General features: G+C 35.7%; 1 protein-coding gene and 1 pseudogene across 1 annotated transcript in view; both read left to right on the plus strand.

The window, feature by feature from the left end:
- LOC134676373 (uncharacterized) overlaps positions 1-20,178 on the plus strand; it is a 250,632-nt gene that overhangs the window by 51,512 nt on the left and 178,942 nt on the right. The window lies entirely within an intron of this gene.
- LOC134676360 (uncharacterized) overlaps positions 1-20,178 on the plus strand; it is a 36,701-nt pseudogene that overhangs the window by 716 nt on the left and 15,807 nt on the right.

The raw sequence follows: 20,178 nt of genomic DNA on the forward strand, positions 1-20,178 counted from the left end.
GGTGTTCACACAGTCGCCATTGTTTGTTTAGTCTCTTGAATTTTTGACCGCTTGATTAAATGTTAATAGCCCAAAATGTCATTATTGTGGAGCAATGAAGAGACTTATCAGTTTATTATAGATTTATATCAATCAGAGCTTGCAATTTTGATTTTTATTTTTGTATTTTTTATTTTTTGACCATTGTGTGAACGCCTATGTGATATATAGGCCTACTGTTGCGCATTGCAAAGCATGGCTTGGCATGGACCATCCTTGACCACTAGCTGTGTACTGGAGCCTTAAGGTTCATAATGATGCGCCGCACACGGTAGGCGCTAAGCATAGATGGTAGGATCCTATAGCCTCTAGCCGCCCATACGTCAAACCTTGCCAAGCAAAATTAAATTTTATTTTGTCAACACAAAGTTCAAATTAGAATGGAACAGGAGACCTTTTTATAGGTCTCTGGGCGGCTAGAGGATAGATGTGTTATACGCGTGCCAACGTGAAGGACAAAGCGAGTTCGCACGTCGTCTAAACCACCCCTTTTGAGGTTATGTTTTATATTTCCAGAATAGTAGAGAACGAATTACAAGAAGCATTGAAACTGGACAAGGGCATGGGCTGCGAGATACCGGAGCTGGACCCTTTTGCCAAGGAGGTCACACAGTTCGACAAGAAGTTACCCGAGATCAAATGCCAGGGGCAGGACTGGGTCAAATGCTATGTAAGTTTACCTATTTTGTGTGTGTAAGCCTACAGTACCTACAGCTTAACAAAAAAGAGTAGAAATTAAAAAGTGGCAACTCTGTAGTGTCGTCCCTTTCAAACCAATTTATAGATGGTCAAGCAAATCTTGTCAGTAGAAAAAGGCGCGAAATTCAAATTTTCTATGAGACGCTATCCCTTCTCGCCTACATTTTTCAAATTTGCCGCCTTTTTGTACTGACAAGATCTGCTTGACCAATAAGAAAACGTCACGGACGTCACTACAGTGTTGCCACTTTTTAATTTCTACTCTTTTTTGCCAATCTATATATATAAATGCAAGTGTCCTGACTGACTGACTGACTGACTGACTGACTGACTGACTGATTCATCAACGCAGAGCCGAAACTACAAAAGCCAGAAAGTTGAAATATGCACACCAGATTGCATTTATAAAGTGTACAAGAGATAAGAAGCGATTTTGAGAAATTCAACCCCTAAGGGGGTTAAAAAGGGGATGAAAGTTTGTATGGGGTTAAAGTTTTCTTCTAAGCTAGGAATTTGAAACTTCGTAAAAAGATATATTATTAAAATACAAGAAAACTAATTTCAGCGTTTTTGAAAATTCATCCCCTAAGGTGGTGAAAAAGGGGTTGAAAGTTTGTATGGATATCAAAAAAAAATTTCAAGTGGTGGACTTGAATCTTTGTATTTAGGGATATTATTAGAAGACAGGAAAAGTAATTTCAGCGTTTTGTAAAATTCATCCCCTAACAGGGTTAAAAAGGGCAGAGGCGTAACTAGGGGGGGGTTGGAGGGGGCACGTGCCCCGGGCGCCGTCCAAGGGGGGGGCGCCAAAATGGGCAAAATACCTCCCATAGAAAATGGACCAGCCAAAATGTAGGACACAGCCAAATTTTTTTTTCGCGATTTGCTCAGTAGGTTTAATCCCAAAATCTCCCTGGCAAGGAAAATGCAGTTATTTTTTAGCCAACCTGTATACAGGATGGTCCAAACCTTGACGTCCAAAAATTTTTTTTAGTATCGTCGTCGTGGGTTATCAGAATATATGTATATACCCCATGATTAGCCGATTTTTCGTAGTTTACAAGTTTAACTTTTAACTTTTGTTAAGAAATTCCGGGGTGAAGCTTTGCTTTGCTTTTATGTCTTCTAATACATGTTCGTGGTATTTGCACATATAACATGAAATAGCGATGGGGAAGTGACACCATAAAATAATAGTAGAAATAACAAAAGAGGACTTTTTTAATGAATTACTAATTTGGAAGCTTTCCACCTCAGTTCCTTTGACCGGCGACTCTGAAAAATTAGGACTATTAAGTATCACTTTTTTGACCTTTTAAAAAAACTTAGGGTCTAGCAGTTTCTAAAATAACAAAAAGTCCTTGAAATCGCTTGTATTTTATCATTATTTATTTTTTGTTTATTTAGGTAAGGGCAACATCTAAGCTTGAACTCAGCTCAACTCAGCCAAGTGAGGATGCTGTTGTTTTAGCAACTGCGCCGTTGGTCAAGGATTATGTTACAAAAAGAAACAATAAAGTTCAATAGTTTTTTTTTTAATTAAATCTTCACCCCAGAATTTCTTAACAAACGTTAAAAGTAATAAAAATCTTAATTCGAAAACTACGCAACGTCGGCTAACGTACATATTCTGATAGCCCACAGCGTGAGAAATTTAAAAAAATTATGGACGTCAAGGTTTGGACCACCCTGTATAAGACATGCCGTGATAACATCGCTCGTTCTGTGATACTAGAATGTCGTGAAAAACCTGTGTCAGGTTTCGATGTGGGATCGGGACAATCTAGTCCAATTCAATCCCACCAAGACTCAATTTTGCGCGTTTAGGGCTAAGAAAACCTCATTTTTCAAGGCACAAGCCTTCCCATGTCAGGGAGTATTGGGAGCCTCGGTGTTGAGATCTCCATCAGTGACGTCCAATAATTTCGTAGCCACCTTGCTGGGTAGGCTGCGCTCGTATCCAAAAAAAAACTCGGTGTGCTCAATAAAGGGAGGCGATACTTTACTCTGGGGTAGACAGATCCCATTTATTGAGTACTGCTGTCACCTTTGGGCAGGAGCATCTGGATGCCACCTTGGACCCTTCAAATCAGTCCAAAGGCGCGCTGTACCTGTGAATAGTCTACGATCCCAAACTCACAAGCGATATTGAACCTTTAAGTCTAAGGAGATCTCCAAAAAATAAGTGTATAAGTTTTAAAATGGTCGGCAACGCGCATGTGACCGCTGAACATCAGGTGGGTCGTAAGCTTGTTAGCCACCGATGTATAAAAAACACTTTTTTGTCTCAATTAAAAGTAAACTGTAAGAAAAAAGTAACTCTTTCGTTAGTTCATTTCGTTTGGGGGGGAGGGGGGGCGCAAATTTGGTGCCTGCCCCGGGCGCCATATCCTCTAGCTACGCCTCTGAAAAAGGGGTTGAAAATTTTAATCCATTACAAATGCTTTGAAACTTCGTAGAAAGGCATAATAGCCGATTACAAAAAAAGTGATTGCAACGTTTTTGGAAATTCAACCCCTAAGGGGGTTAAAAAGGGGATGAAAGTTCGTCTTCGGGTGCAAATTTTATTTTAAGCTAGGAACTTGAAACTTTGTAAAAAAGTATCAAATTCAAATACAAGAAAACTAATTTCAGCGTTTTAGAAAATTCAACCCCTAAGGTGGTGAAAAAGGGGTTGAAAGTTTGTATGGATATCATACATTTTTTCGAGCGCGGGATTTGAATCTTTGTATTTGGGGATATTATTAGATGACAATAAAAGTGACTTCAGCGATTTGTAAAATTCATCCCCTAGCAGGGTTAAAATGGTTCAAAGTTTGAATCCATTACAAATGCTTTGAAACTTCGTAGAAAGACATATTAGCCGATTACAAAAAAAGTAATTGCAACGTTTTGGAAATTCAAGCCCTAAGGGGGTTAAAAAGGAGATGAAAGTTCGTCTTGGGGTGTAAATTTAATTTTAAGCCAGGAACTTGAACTTTTTGCAAAAAAAAAGGTTTAAATTAAAAAACATGAAAACTAATTCAAGCATTTTTGAAAATCATCCCCCAAGGTGGTGAGAAAAGAAAGGGGTTGAAAGTTTGTATGGAGATCAGATATTTTGTGAGTGCGGAATGCGGAACTTGAATCTTTGTATAAGGGCATAGGTACCTATTATGAGAATACAAAAAAAGTAATTTCAGCAACCAACATCAAAATCCACTAGACTTAAAACTTCATACAACTTGTTAAAAAAAAAGTACTTAATTTAAACATTGCTTTGATATGAAAATTATAGGTACTAAAGATGTAAAATGTTGAAGATAAGATTCCACGCGGACGAAGTCGCGGGCAACAGCTAGTTATGTATAAGTGAACTGATAGGGCATTTACCTCGATAAGGCATTTTGTATTAGGCATGTACCTACTTACTGGCATGTAACTTTACATTTCTCTAATAATGTAGCGTTAGGCCATGACAATAAGAGTCTATTTCATATTAATATTTACCGCAACTACAGCAGGAACTGCTATCTACGTATGTAATTATGTATTTTTTACATGAAACAACTGAACTGATTTTGATAAATGAGGTGTCAATTTATTTGTCTTTGTAGCCCAGGTAACAAAAGCCATATTTTAACCGACTTTGAAAGGAGGAGATTAGGTACTTAAAGAAACAGTATTTTGCTTACTTATCAACTAAATTATTATTTTTTTAATTAAGGTTCCATTTGAAAATGTCGTTTTCATGTATTTTATGTAATGTTCATTCATTTAATACTCGATAAATAGAACTATTCTTTGCATATAATATGAGCGCATTAAGGTAGAATTGTTGGGGCGCTTTAGTTTTTTTTCCACAACTTCCACAGTTTTTGTCGGAAATGTAAAATTTAAATTGTGATATATAGTTGAATAACAAGTTTTTCAAATGTTATACGCAAAATTTTTTTGACGGTTTTAGTTTAGCTATAAAATTGATACATATCTACTTTTTCCATAAAAAGTGGTATTTCGTTGTTTCTAGCTCTGAAACCGTACATTTTTTTTACAAACAATGTTTAGGTGAATCATAATACATTTAATAACCTTTCGTTACATGTAACTCACGTGTATGTGAGACTCGTGGTATAGCTATAATTTACATTTTACGAAATTCGGCAGTGATTATTTATATGACGTCATTATTTGTAACTGAGGAACAACAGAGATGGTCTCCCGGCAGTTTTAGACTCCATAGTAGAAGAGCCGGCCGCAAATTTTCTAACCGACTTGATACCACGATGAAATGCACAATGGTTTCCCATAAAAGTGATGCTAAGTCCGAATTCGATAGTCTGCCACGGCGGAACTTGCCGAAAGTACGAAAAAGAAGGCCACTTCCGGTGCGAAAAAAGGGGGCTGATTTAACCCATCTGATACCGAAATAATAGTTATGGCAGCAGTTAGAAATTTACATGTAGACACATAAAAGCGAAGTCTGCCAGTATTTTTTTTGCCGGAAGTGCTTGGCAGACGCTCTCAAAGGTGGCCAGCGGGACCCCTAATTTAACCCATCTGATACCACCATGAAACCAATTCCAGTCGGTAGGTATGAACCCTCATGTCAGGAATATATAAGTCTGCCAAGGCTTTTCCTGCCGAAACACCTTGGCAGACGAGATTATGTAAGCAAGGTCGGCATCGGTTACCCTACACTAACCCATCTGATACCACCATGAAACCAATTCCAGTCGGTAGGTACGAACCCCCATTTTAGGAATATATAAGTCTGCCAAGGTTTTTCCTGCCGAAACACCTTGGCAGACGAGATTATAAACAAGATGACCATCGGTTACCGTACACTAACCCATCTGATACCGCCATGAAACCAATTCCAGTCGGTAGGTATGAACCCTCATTTCAGGAATATATAAGTCTGCCAAGGCTTTTCCTGCCGTAACACCATGGCAGACGAGATTATGTAAGCAAGGTCGGCATCGGTTACCCTACACTAACCCATCTGATACCACCATGAAACCAATTCCAGTTGGTAGATATGAACCCCCATTTTAGAAATATATAAGTCTGCCAAGGTTTTTCCTGCCGAAACACCTTGGCAGACGAGATTATAAGCAAGATGACCATCGGTTACCGTACAGTAACCCATCTGATACCACCATGAAACCAATTCTAGTCGGTAGGTATGAACCCTAATTTCAGGAATTTATAAGTCTGCCAAGGCCTTTCCTGCCGAAACACCTTGACAGACGAGATTATGTAAGCAGCATCCACATACGAGGGATCCGTATTTTGGGATTATACAGATTACGGACATTATTAATAGCTGTAGGCTTATTTATTACTTTATGCTTATACATATTTGTATATTATTATGTTATTAATAAAATATATTTATAATTTATTAAACCTAAACTTAATACATTGGGAATTCATTACCTGCTTACGGCAGTAGTAGGGATAAGTGGGTCAGTTCTGGCTCACTGAGCCAGGCCAACAGTCCCTCCCCCTTTTTTCCCTTGTTGAGGCCCTGCAACCTTGCCTTGAACCCAAACTAATGTCATTGCAGCTCGAATCTAACCTAATCTATTTTTATTGCTTTTAGAATATTTCAATTATCTACTTTTGCAAAGTTAAAGGTTGAAATCTCTATTTCGCAAAATGGAATTTTAATGTGACTTTAATGTATGTGCAGTCTACTTAGTAATTGGGTTTAAAGATATAAAAACACACATTTATTTCCTATCCTAAGTATCCTATCCTAAGTTTATTCAAATAATATTCTGAACATATATAGTAATTAGACTGGTCATATTTTTCATAAAATCTATTTCGACTGGCAAAGCATATAACTTTTTGGCAACCGGGTTTTTTAACCTAATTAGATCCCGCTGAATCCGAATTTGCCGGTTGCTCGATCGAAATCTTGACCGGAAGTGAGATATTTGACATTAAAGGTCCCTTTTTTTCGTTTTTCGTAAATAACTCTTAAACGGTGGCACATAGCAAAAAATGTTCTATAACATAAGTATTCTGCATAAAATTGCCTACAAGAAAGATTCAGTACAATTTTTCGCTAAGATCAATATTCAAAGAGATTTTAACGCGGGAAATTTAATTATAATCACTTCTAAGGTCCCGTTTTTTAGGTTTTCGTAAATAACTCATAAACGGTGGCCAATATCAAAAAATGTTGTTAGACGTTAATAATCTACACAAAATTTTGAACAAAAAAGATTCAGTATACTTTTCGCAGGGATCAATATTTAAAAAGATAATAAAGAGGGAAAGTTAATTATAATAAATTCTAAGGTTCCTTGTTTTTATTTTCTTTAATAATTTGAAAAGTATGACTCATAGCAAAAAAAAATCTTATACATAAATAATAAACGTAAAATTTCCTACAAGAAACATGCAGAACACTTTTCGCTAGGATCAATATTTAAAAAGACAAAGCAGCGGGTAAGTTAATTATAATCAATTTTAAAGTCCCTTTTTAGTTTTTTGTAAATAACTCGTAAACGGTGTCCCATAGCGAAATAGGTTTTTAAGAATAAATTATCTACATAAAATTTCCTCCCAAAAACATCTAGAACACTTTTCTCTAGGATCAATATTTCAAGCGATATTAAAGGAAGAAAGTTGATTACAATCAGTTCACAGGTCACTTTTTTTAGTTTTTCGTAAATAACTCGTAAACGGTGGCCCGTTGCAAAACAATATTCTACATAAAATTGTCCACAAAAAAGGTTCTGTACACTTTTTCGCTACGATCAATATTTAAAGAGGGTAAGTAATAGAACGTATACAAACCTATAATATATTGCTCAGAATATATAAATTCAATTAGTATAATTATGAATGGCGTAACGTGCAATTAGTATAACGTGCGATACGTATAACAATGAATTTTATAATTTTATATTGTATAATGTACTTTACATTTAATATCGTTTATGATAAGTAGGAAAATGTATAACATTGAAATAATATAATATACAAAACGAATATCACAGAATAAATATAAGGGCCTACCTCTTTTAAAATGCAATTACGACGATAGCATGGATAGTTGCTGCACTTTTCTGGTCGCAGATTTATTTCTCTGAGGGGTCACAGTTCAAACCTAACCTAACCCACTTTTCTGGTAGCAGTTTTTTTTCTCTGAGGGGTCACAGTTCAAACCTAACCTAACCCACTTTTCTGGTAGCAGTTTTTTTTCTCTGAGGGGTCACAGTTCAAACCTAACCTAACCCACTTTTCTGGTAGCAGTTTTTTTTCTCAGGGGTCACAGTTCTAACCTAACCTAACCCACTTTTCTGGTAGCAGTTTTTTTTCTCTGAGGGGTCACAGTTCAAACCTAACCTAACCCACTTTTTTGGTAGCAGTTTTTTTTCTCTGAGGGGTCACAGTTCAAACCTAACCTAACCCACTTTTCTGGTAGCAGTTTTATTTCTCAGGGGTCACAGTTCTAACCTAACCTAACACATTTTTCTGGTAGTAGTGTTTTTCTCTGAGGGGTCACAGTTCAAACCTAACCTAACCCACTTTTCTGGTAGCAGTTTTTTTTCTCTGAGGGGTCACAGTTCAAACCTAACCTAACCCACTTTTCTGGTAGCAGTTTTTTTTTCTCTGAGGGGTCACAGTTCTAACCTAACCCACTTTTCTGGTAGCAGTTTTTTTTCTCTGAGGGGTTACAGTTCAAACCTAACCTAACCTACTTTTCTGACAGTTATTATTAGTTAAGTACTATGAACTTCGAAATTCTGAGCTATCCTATCCAAATAATTTTACCAATGTTTTGTTCAGATAATTATATGAGATTTTATTAAATATTTTAATTTATATGCGGTATCATCTCAGCCATAAGACGTCCACTGCTGAACATAGGCCTTCCCCTTACTTATATGCGTAATAAATGTTATATTAAATATAGTTAGTTTATATGTATAGTATACCAAACAACGATATGTATATTGAATGTTATATTATTTTTATGTTATACTAATTGAATATATATATTTAGTGCATTATACATAAGATAATTATACTTTTTGAACGTTTATAAACTGAAATTATACCAAAAGTGCATATTCATTATGATACGCACCCATTTAAAGAGATATTAAAGGGGGTAAGTTAATTATAAACAATTTCCAGGTCCCTATTTTTAGGATTTCGCAAATGACTCGTAAAATAAGCCTCATAGCAAAATAAGTTCTTAATGTTCTTGTAAATAAATAATCGATATAAAATTTTCTACGAAAGACATATGGAACACTTTTCTCTTTTTAGGGTTCCGTACCTCAAAATGAATAAAAACCGGCCAAGCGCGAATCGGACTCGCCTTGCAAGGGTTCCGTACACTACCCAATTTTTAACAGTGTATTTTATATGTTAAACGCGAGTGAATTGCCTTTAAAAAACCTGTAGGGATCGGTTCAAAAACTAAGTAATGTCCGACTCGCGCTTGACTACATAATTCTAATAGGTTTTTCTGTCATCTATAGATTCTATTCTGTATATCTTTTCAAAATTTTAGACCCAGTAGTATCGGAGATAAAGCCCCCTTCCCCAAAATAAAACATTAAAATACAAAAAAATACCCCCCCCCCCTTTATCTCCGAAACTACTGGGTCTAAATTTTGAAAATAAAATAAAATAGTTCTTTACCTATATACGTAAACCTAAAAATAGGGACCTGGAAATTGATTATAATTAACTTAACCCCTTTAATACCTCTTTAAATATTGATCGTAGCGAAAAAGTGTACAAAACCTTTTTTGTGGACAATTTTATGTTTAATATTTATGTAGAATATTGTTTTGCAACGGGCCACCGTTTACGAGTTATTTACGAAAAACTAAAAAAAAGTGACCTGTGAACTGATTGTAATTAACTTTCTTCCTTTAATATCGCTTGAAATATTGATCCTAGAGAAAAGTGTTCTAGATGTTTTTTGGAGGAAATTTTATGTTACAGATAATTTATTCTTAAAAACCTATTTCGCTATGGGACACCGTTTACGAGTTATTTACAAAAAACTAAAAAGGGACTTTAAAATTGATTATAATTAACTTACCCGCTGCTTTGTCTTTTTGAATATTGATCCTAGCGAAAAGTGTACTGCATGTTTCTTGTAGGAAATTTTACGTTTATTATTTATGTATAAGATTTTTTTTGCTATGAGTCATACTTTTCAAATTATTTACGAAAAAATAATAACAAGGAACCTTAGAATTTAGTATAATTAACTTTCCCTCTTTATTATCTTTTTAAATATTGATCCCTGCAAAAAGTGTACTGAATCTTTTTTGTTCAAAATTTTGTGTAGATTATTATCGTCTAACAACATTTTTTGATATTGGCTACCGTTTATGAGTTATTTACGAAAACCTAATAAACTGGACCTTAGAAGTGATTATAATTAAATTTCCCGCGTTAAAATCTCTTTTAATATTGATCCTAGCGAAAAATTGTACTGAATCTTTCTTATTAGGCCAAGCAATAAGAAGTTATAGAGGGAAATGCTAAGAACACAATTTTTGACTCCGTAACGTTGTTTGAACTAGTTAGGAGGTGAACATATCAAAAGTCCCCGGCCATAGCCCCGGTGCTGGGGGGTAGAGGGGGGAAAGAAGGTCTCATTTTTCGGTTTTTCACTTATATCTTGGAAACTTTGCGTCTTAGCGACTTGACTACTAAGACAAACCAAAAGCTGATTAAATTTGTTACAAGTTTTATTCAGTCAAGTTTTTCGATATCTTGAATAGTTTTTGAGATATCCGCTCTTGAAAGTTTATTTAGGGCTTTCAATTTTATCTTGATATCTACTTTAGTGAAGCTGCTAGTCCGTGTTTCGTATCATTTTCGCATAAATCGGGGGCGCTGAATTCATTTTTGGTATCACATTGCCACCATTCCTAAGAAAAAACATATAAACTTTAAACAAATACCTTTTTTTTTTAATTCCTCTTCACGCTTAAACCGCTCAACCAATTTAATTGAAATTTGGTATACAGATATTTCGAGTCCCAATGCAGGACATAAGATACTTTTTATCTCAATAATCATCCTTTAAAGTTGTGAAATGGAGTATGGGGGTAATTCAACTTCGTCGATGAAACTGAATTCCTGGGGTTAATACTGCTTAAGGTAGGGTTCGAAGTCATGTTTGGCATCATTTCCATCTAAATCACAGATGTAAACCATCCTAAATTTCATCTAAACCGGTTCAGCGGTTATTGACTCCCCATACAAACTTCCACCCCACTTTTCACACCCTCAAAAGATGCTTTTGGTTATAAAAACTATCCTATGTCCTGTGTCGAGACTGAAACTATTTCTATACCAAATTTCAACGAAATTGGTTCAGCGGTTTAAGCGTGAAGAGGGATTTAAAAAAATATATTTTTTTAAATTTTGGTTTTACTTCGGAATAGTGTCAATGTGATACCATAAATGAATTCAGCACCCCCGATTTATACGAAAATGATACCAAACATGGCCTAACAGCTTCACTGATGGAGATATTAAGATAAAATTGAAAGCCCTAAATAAACTTTCGAGAGCGGATATCTCAAAAACTATTCAAGATATCGAAAAACTTGACTGAATAAAACTTGAAACAAATTTTATCAGCTTTCGGTTTGTCTTAGTAGTCATGTCGCTAAGACGCAAAGTTTCCAAGATATCAATGAAAAACCGAAAAATTCGACCTTCCTACCCCCCTCTACCCCCCAGCACCGGGGCTAGAGCCGGGGACTTTTGATATGTTCACCTCCTAACTAGTCCAAACAAAGTTACGGAGTCAAAAATTGTGTTCCTAGCATTTCCCTCTACAACGTTTTTTGAGCATTCATTTCCTGACCTACATAGGCAATTTTATGCATATTACTTATGTAATAGAACATTTTTTGCTATACACCACCGTTTAAGAGTTATTTACGAAAAACGAAAAAAACGGACCTTTAATGTCAAATATCTCACTTCCGGTCAAGATTTCGATCGAGCAACCGGATCGGATTCAGCGGGGTCTAATTAGGTTAAAAAACCCGGTTTCCAAAAAGTAATATGATTTGCCAGTCGCATCAAGAAGGAGAGCGATTTTGAATTTTTTTGTCTAGTCTAAATATCATTACTTATTCTGTGTACAGTGGAGAAAACGAATGAAATCATGCAATTTGATTTTGCTATTTTTAAATAAAGAGTAACTAAACAGTATTTTCCACAGTTGTTGGTAATGATACCATCTCTTACAATTTCTCTTCATGAACATTTTATGATACCTAACCTTCCAGTTTTCGCCCGAATTAATCAAAAAATTCACCAACTCCATTTACACCAACCAAATAGAAAACGGGTCCGTGTCCGAATTCGTGATCTCGAGTCCGGGTCCGCGTCCGGGTCCAGGTTCAGGTAGAAGTCGAATTCAAAATCTTGCTTGTTTTGCCAGTGGGGTAACTTGCTTAACAATCAATTAGAAAAAGACAAGTCGTCGAGGAGTTCCGTTCTGATCACCATCAGCAATACCACTTCATCAAATGCCACTGTTCTTAATGTAAATCCTTGTTTGCCTGATGAAAATACAAGAGTCACTATACAATGCCATTAAGATTTGTAGAGTTCTCTCGATTCCTTATGGATCCCATCATCAGAACTTGAGCTTCACAAAAATATGACTTAAAAATCTAACGTGCTTAACAAACATAACGAAGACACATCCCCAAACATGAGCTATGCGTCGTTGAAGAGTTCCATTCTGATCATCATCAGCAGTTTCACTTCATCAAATGTCACAATTCTGAATGTAAATGCTTGGTTTGTTTAAAATACACCTGTATCACTATATGTTAGGGTGGTTCAAAAAACATTTTTTTTTCCTAAGGGGCACCCCCTTATTTTGTTACACTTATTATGTTGATAAATTGAGATTATAGTTGAGATAAATTAAGAAACTTGGTGTAAAAGTTTCTTGTTTTATCTCAACTTTACTACGTTTTTTTTAGCATTAGAAATTAGGTAAACAATCTTGATGTGTCGTCTGCTTTCATAAGTAATAGTTTTTGAATTTTGAAAAGCGTTTTTCAATTAAAAGACATGCTAAGATCGCTTACCTTCTTGCAAGTTCTTTCTAATGCTAAAAAAACGAACTATACAATGGGTAGGACATCAATTTTAAATGAGTTTGTATGAGTACCTCATCTTCTAAAATGAGGTGTTACAATGTCTTACTTCAAATGAGGTGAGGTACTAGCATATTTTCAGCGTCGACTATTCTATTAATCCAACGGGCCAACGGTGACAAAAATATTTAATAAATATACATATTAATGTATTCATCACTTCCTTTGTAAATTAATAAATAATAATAATTAAGGAGTGCAATTCTGGAGGAAGAAGGTAAGAATAGAACTTATAGGAGAAAGATCCCACATAGTAACTTAATTTTCTGCTTTTATGAAACTTTTTCTACTTTAGCTCTTTAGATTGTTAGATTGTTTTGTCCTCCTCCTTGCTACTTGATATAGTTTTAAGTATAATAATCACTAGCGAGAGCGACCCGCTCCGGCCTCGCACGGGTTAACAAATTATACATACACCTAAACCTTCCTGAAGAATCACTCTATTGATAGGTGAAAACCGCATGAAAATCCGTCCAATCGTTTTTGAGTTTATCGCGAACATACAAACAAACACACATACAGACAGACGCGGCGGGGGACTTTGTTTCATAATATGTAGTGATATATTTCATAACCATAAAACTACCACATTTTTAACAAACTAAGGAGAACAAATTCAATATTTTCACAAGTCATTATTATATAGAAGTGACTAACTTACCACTTCAGATAATTTAACAGTAATATCATCAATATGATATTAAACAAAGCACCATTCGCTCCGGCCGCCGCCGGCTACATTTACATTTCATTTTTTCATGCAAAAGGCACCAAGGAAGATCCGCGGGTAAATTTAATGGCGAAAACGATGTCCATATTTTGTTATTTTGGTATAATTATAAGAATTATCACTAGGTATTAGGTATTAGAGAACTAAAATTAGCTACAGCGACGTACGAACGAACAAAATAAATATAAATATGTCACAATCATAATTTGTCAGTCCGAAGTCGTTTACAAATAATGTTAATAAAAAGTATTGCAAATTCAAATCGTTATAATTTACATCTACATGTTTATTTTACCTATGCAAATTATACTTACTTTTTATTTAATAAACTTGAAACTTATTGAAATGATCATATATTGTGTACGCTACAGTATTATATTTCAATAATATTTTAGTCACTAAAGGATTACTGTTTATAAGCAAGCTTCGTAAATGCCTGTCTGGTATACAGAGTGCGTACCGCGATCCATGTTCGTCATGTTGCCTCCTTGTCACACTTACGTACAAATTTACAAGTGCAACAGAGAAGCAACACGACGAACTTCCTTTTGGTGACTGATTTCTCGCGCCATTTTGACAAGTAAGTTAGGATCAAAAAGGCTTAAGATGTATGAAAGCTTGCAGCGCTTACGCTTGTTGTCTTTCGTGTTTAATTTTTAACGTATTTTCGGTGGTGACGCGAGGCGATATTGAAGTACGGCGCGTGTCTGTCTTACTCCCTCTTTGGGTATTTCTAATTCATTGTTTCATTTTGAAAGGATTTTTGAGGTGTTGACGTCACAGCGAGGCAGTGAATGGTACAAACTCAACGCATTTCTCGGTGGACCTTTTGTCGTTGCAATAAGGTTTGTAGTTCGGCAGTTGACAGTGTGGGCCATTACTCGTTTCTTCATTTGAGACATTTTGAATTTTGTATGTCGGCGAGCAGGCGAGCACCTAGCGCCTCGTGCCATCCAGGGACTCTTTTGCAAGTTGTGAGGAGCATTGAGTTTTTGAGGTTCGCGAGTGAATTTGAAAGGATAAGAGTTTTTTTGAAATTTGAAGTGTGTGAATGATTTGTGTGGCAAGAGGTGTTTGTGATGCGCGCGAGTAAATGAGTAAAATGAATAGAGGAGTGAAGTAAGACATTTTTGCGGTATGAAGTACTGCGACAAATTAACAAAATGAGTGGTACAAATGAGGTGCCTCGCGAGTGAGCGACTCAACACTACTAAGGTAAGTACCCCTATTAACGACCCCATTAAAATTGGCATTCATTACCGCGGTATGTACAAAATAGCGTTTAATAAGAAAGCTTATTAACTTTCTTTGAATCTAAGAACACAGAAATAAAGCCTTATCTTTTGACTGTCGAATAAGTATAACACTACTACGAAAACATCACACAAACAAGTCGAAAAATGTAAACTAGCGTATCAAGAGCGCAAGATTTGGTTGCTCCATACTAACACGCAACATCTCAAGTAAGTAGACGCGTATTTTATTTAGTGATTAGCGTAATAATGGTAAATATTATGGAAAGACTAAGACTTGAGATTTATTCTTAGTTATTATCTTTATGATTCCTAAATACTTTATTTGCGATATTTGCTCACCAATAGGGAAAAAAATAGGAAATTAAAAACCTCGGTGTTAGGTTCCATTTTCTTTGTGTGACACCTAATTTCGAGGTATACCTCGGTAATAACGGAAACGGTATTTTAGATTCGAGCGATCTTATATTCATATATAAATGCACATTTCCTTGACTTTTGATGTTATTGAATTATTTAACCACCTATAAAACTAAACAGCTATTAACGTGGTATGAAATCTATGCAAGAACTCTTAATTTTGATTACAATTTTAGACACCTTCTCACACGTTTTCTTAGAAACCCTTATATGAGAAACTCGTTCAAGTATTGATATAGAAACAGAAGTATGGTTATAAAGTTTATTTTTACCATTGTTTTGTAATATTTGCAATCATCCATATTGATAGTATTAAAAAAATAGAAGATTACTATTTATTTTGATCAATCGTAAATGAGTTTTAAAATTATTTGAACTGAACCGTTTAGCGATGGTTCGAAAAGACATCACTCGGTAATAATCTGTATGAGAACCTAATACAGACCCACCCAAAACTTTCATGGCTTCGAAATTAATAGGTTCTTAAAATACCTAATACTTTTGATACCCTTTTGTATACCAGGTACATAATAAAAGGGTTCTTAAAATTCAAGGGCCGAAGACAGGCCCGAGAATTTTCAGACCTATTGTTGTACCGTTGCACACAATATTTTTTATAAGGCAGCAAACATAAAATGATATATAAAGTCAAACTAAATATTGGTTTTTAGAATAGAAAATAGATTTTTTTTTATACAACTCTTGGCTATTGTGATATTTGTGATCATATAGAGTAGGTATAGACAAAGGACACGGCCCCCTACGCACCGCGCTTCAAGTGTAGCTGGTTTAGATATCACTGGCAGTCATTTAATCCACAAATAGAAGTGCTGGAGTAGAAAAATATATTTTATGTTAAATATATAAAATAGACACACAACACAAACATACAACATTAACATTAACTTACACAGATCTTGTATATGTATTGTGTAGAATATAATTGTGATAGCCTGAACGTTTTGGCGCAATTTGCCCTCCACGTCCGGTTGAAATAATTAAGTACCTATTTATTTAACGTAGATAGGTAATAAATTAAACAAGAATTTCGACAGCATCACACTTGCTCGTAAAGGGTACCTCACGATGTTTTTAGCGTTAAAGGAACCAACTATTTCTATTTTAAATTTATAAATTAAATAAGTCTTCTAATATGAAAAGCGTAGGTATTGAATATACCATATTTTATCCATTATTGTCAAATAAATAATATTTATCATAATTATGGAACTAAAAATGCAACGAGTTATCTACCCTCGTAAAAAGGAACCCACATCCGCGGTATTTGGGTAACAGTGGTCCATTACCACGGTAATAGGCGATTTCGACATTTTGGTTTTGATAATTATTTTTTCCTTTATAATTTTCTAAAACAAGGCCAGAAACTAAAATAATATAAACTTTAATTAACAAACTAACATAAAAAAATATGTCTTGGCCCATACACCGCCGGTTTATGCTTGATTTTTGGCTCTTTTTGGGAAACTTGCTTAACCCCCTCGTTAATAGGGGTACTTACCTTATACAAGGTGGTGCTTAACCACGTTGAAATTTTGTATGTTGTTTGAAACCCAACAAAAAGAGTAATTATGATTCAGAATTTTATTTAAAATATCTGGTTTCACACTATTTGCACATGTGATGTATAAGTTTTGAAGTAGAAAAACATTTACTTTCAAAATAATATCTTTTAAATCACACTTTCAAATAATGTGAAAACTACTACTTACATAAAAATCAAAAAAATAGTAACTTATTTATTTTTTTGATTTCATACAATTTGAAAAATTTCAAAGTGTTTGAGCACCCCCTTGTAGTTAAGATTGCAAGATGCTTGACGTATTTTGTCAACATAATAAGTGTAACAAAATGAGGGGGTGCCGCTTCTTCTAGCTAGAGTTTGAATTTTTCCCATACAAACGTGAACCACCCTTACAAGATTTGAAGAGTGCCCTCGATTCCTCATAAATCTCACCATCAGAACTGGGTTTTGACAAAGACGGAACCAATCTGTATGTATATACTTACAAGTTACAACTCAACTAAAAAAATATTTTTCAATATCGATCCCAAAATGACGGAGATATCAAACATTAAAAAACCGAATTAATATCTCCTTTTTAGGGTTCCGTAGCCAAATGGCAAAAAACGGAACCCTTATAGATTTGTCATGTCTGTCTGTCTGTCCGTCCGTATGTCACAGCCACTTTTTTCCGAAACTATAAGAACTGTTGAAACTTGGTAAGTAGATGTATTCTGTGAACCGCATTAAGATTTACACAAAAATAGAAAAAAAAAACAATAAATTTTGGGGGTCCCCCATACTTAGAACTGAAACTTAAAATGTCTTTTTCATTAAACCCATACGTGTGGGGTATCTATGAATAGGTCTTCAAAAATGATACAATACAATATAATACTTTTTATTGCACGCCTCACATACACTTAGTTTACAATAAATGGACAATAACATAAAAAAGACAATAGAGGTAACAACAGGCGGTCTTATCGCTTATGATATTGAGGTTTCTAATATCATTTATTTCTAAACTGAATAGTTTGCGCGAGAGACACTTCCAAAGTGGTAAAATGTGTGCACCCTCTCCCCCTTTAACTTCTAAAATAAATTTAACTTCGCACTGAATGATGACATCGTACGGGGCTTAAAGCCCCCGTAACGCAGTGAACTTGTTAAAGTCACATTAAAATTCCATTTTACGAAATAGAGATTTCAACATTTAACTTTGCAAAAGTCATCATCATCATCATAACTTAAGAGCTTTGCTCTTGTCGGTGGAGCAATCGCCAATCATTTTTTTCTTGTGCCAGTCTTTTAATTTCCACATACGACGCATTATTTTTTATTTGGCTGAGATAAGTGATTCTAGGTCTCCCTTCTTCTCTTGTCTTTTCAATCCTGCCTTCCAGGATGTTTAGGAAAAAGTTATCATGCCGTATAAGGTGTCCTAACATCATGCCTCTCCTATTTCTTATTGCATTTAACAAGCATCGCTTTTCTCCTATCATACTCAGGACCTCTTCATTCGTCTTCCTTTCCGTCCAGCTAATCCTCTCCATCCTCCGCCAACACCACATTTCGAAAGCCTCCAACCTTTTTCTATCTTGTTGTCTCAGTGTCCATGTCTCACTTGAATACAGCGCAATGCTCCAGATAAACACCTTTATCAATCTTTTTTTGGCTATTTTTGAAATGCGTGCCTTAAGCAGATCTTTTTTGTTATTGAAGGCTCTTTTAGCCATAGCGATTCTCTGTTTGATGTCCTCGGTGCATCTAGAGTCATTGGTTATTACGCTTCCTAAATATTTGTATTTATTGACTTGCTCTATTGGTGTGTCCTGTAATATGATGGATTTGCAAAAGTAGATAATTGAAATATTCTAAAAGCAATAAAAATAAATTAGGTTAGATTCGAGCTACAATGACATTAGTTTGGGTTCAAGGCAAGGTTGCAGGGCCTCAACAAGGGAAAAAAGGGGGAGGGACTGTTGGCCTGGCTCAGTGAGCCAGAACTGACCCACTTATCCCTACTACTGCCGTAAGCAGGTAATGAATTCCCAATGTATTAAGTTTAGGTTTAATAAATTATAAATATATTTTATTAATAACATAATAATATACAAATATGTATAAGCATAAAGTAATAAATAAGCCTACAGCTATTAATAATGTCCGTAATCTGTATAATCCCAAAATACGGATCCCTCGTATGTGGATGCTGCTTACATAATCTCGTCTGGCAAGGTGTTTCGGCAGGAAAGGCCTTGGCAGACTTATAAATTCCTGAAATGAGGGTTCATACCTACCGACTAGAATTGGTTTCATGGTGGTATCAGATGGGTTACTGTACGGTAACCGATGGTCATCTTGCTTATAATCTCGTCTGCCAAGGTGTTTCGGCAGGAAAAACCTTGGCAGACTTATATATTTCTAAAATGGGGGTTCATACCTACCGACTGGAATTGGTTTCATGGTGGTATCAGATGGGTTAGTGTAGGGTAACCGATGCCGACCTTGCTTACATAATCTCGTCTGCCGTGGTGTTACGGCAGGTAAAGCCTTGGCAGACTTGTATATTCCTAAAATGAGGGTTCATACCTACCGACTGGAATTGGTTTCATGGCGGTATCAGATGGGTTAGTGTACGGTAACCGATGGTCATCTTGTTTATAATCTCGTCTGCCAAGGTGTTTCGGCAGGAGAAACCTTGGCAGACTTATATATTCCTAAAATGGGGGTTCGTACCTACCGACTGGAATTGGTTTCATGGTGGTATCAGATGGGTTAGTGTAGGGTAACCGATGCCGACCTTGCTTACATAATCTCGTCTGCCAAGGTGTTTCGGCAGGAAAAGCCTTGGCAGACTTATATATTCCTGACATGAGGGTTCATACCTACCGACTGGAATTGGTTTCATGGTGGTATCAGATGGGTTAAATTAGGGGTCCCGCTGGCCACCTTTGAGAGCGTCTGCCAAGCACTTCCGGCAAAAAAAATACTGGCAGACTTCGCTTTTATGTGTCTACATGTAAATTTCTAACTGCTGCCATAACTATTATTTCGGTATCAGATGGGTTAAATCAGCCCCCTTTTTTCGCACCGGAAGTGGCCTTCTTTTTCGTACTTTCGGCAAGTTCCGCCGTGGCAGACTATCGAATTCGGACTTAGCATCACTTTTATGGGAAACCATTGTGCATTTCATCGTGGTATCAAGTCGGTTAGAAAATTTGCGGCCGGCTCTTCTACTACCAGGTCATATTGCTAATAACATACTAGAAGCTTATGCGGATTATCCTGAAAATGACCAATTTTGATTTTGTTAACTTTTATAGGTGGTGAAAAAGGGGTTGA

This window comes from Cydia fagiglandana, chromosome 24 (assembly GCF_963556715.1).
Source record: "Cydia fagiglandana chromosome 24, ilCydFagi1.1, whole genome shotgun sequence".
NCBI classification, from domain to species: domain Eukaryota; kingdom Metazoa; phylum Arthropoda; class Insecta; order Lepidoptera; family Tortricidae; genus Cydia; species Cydia fagiglandana.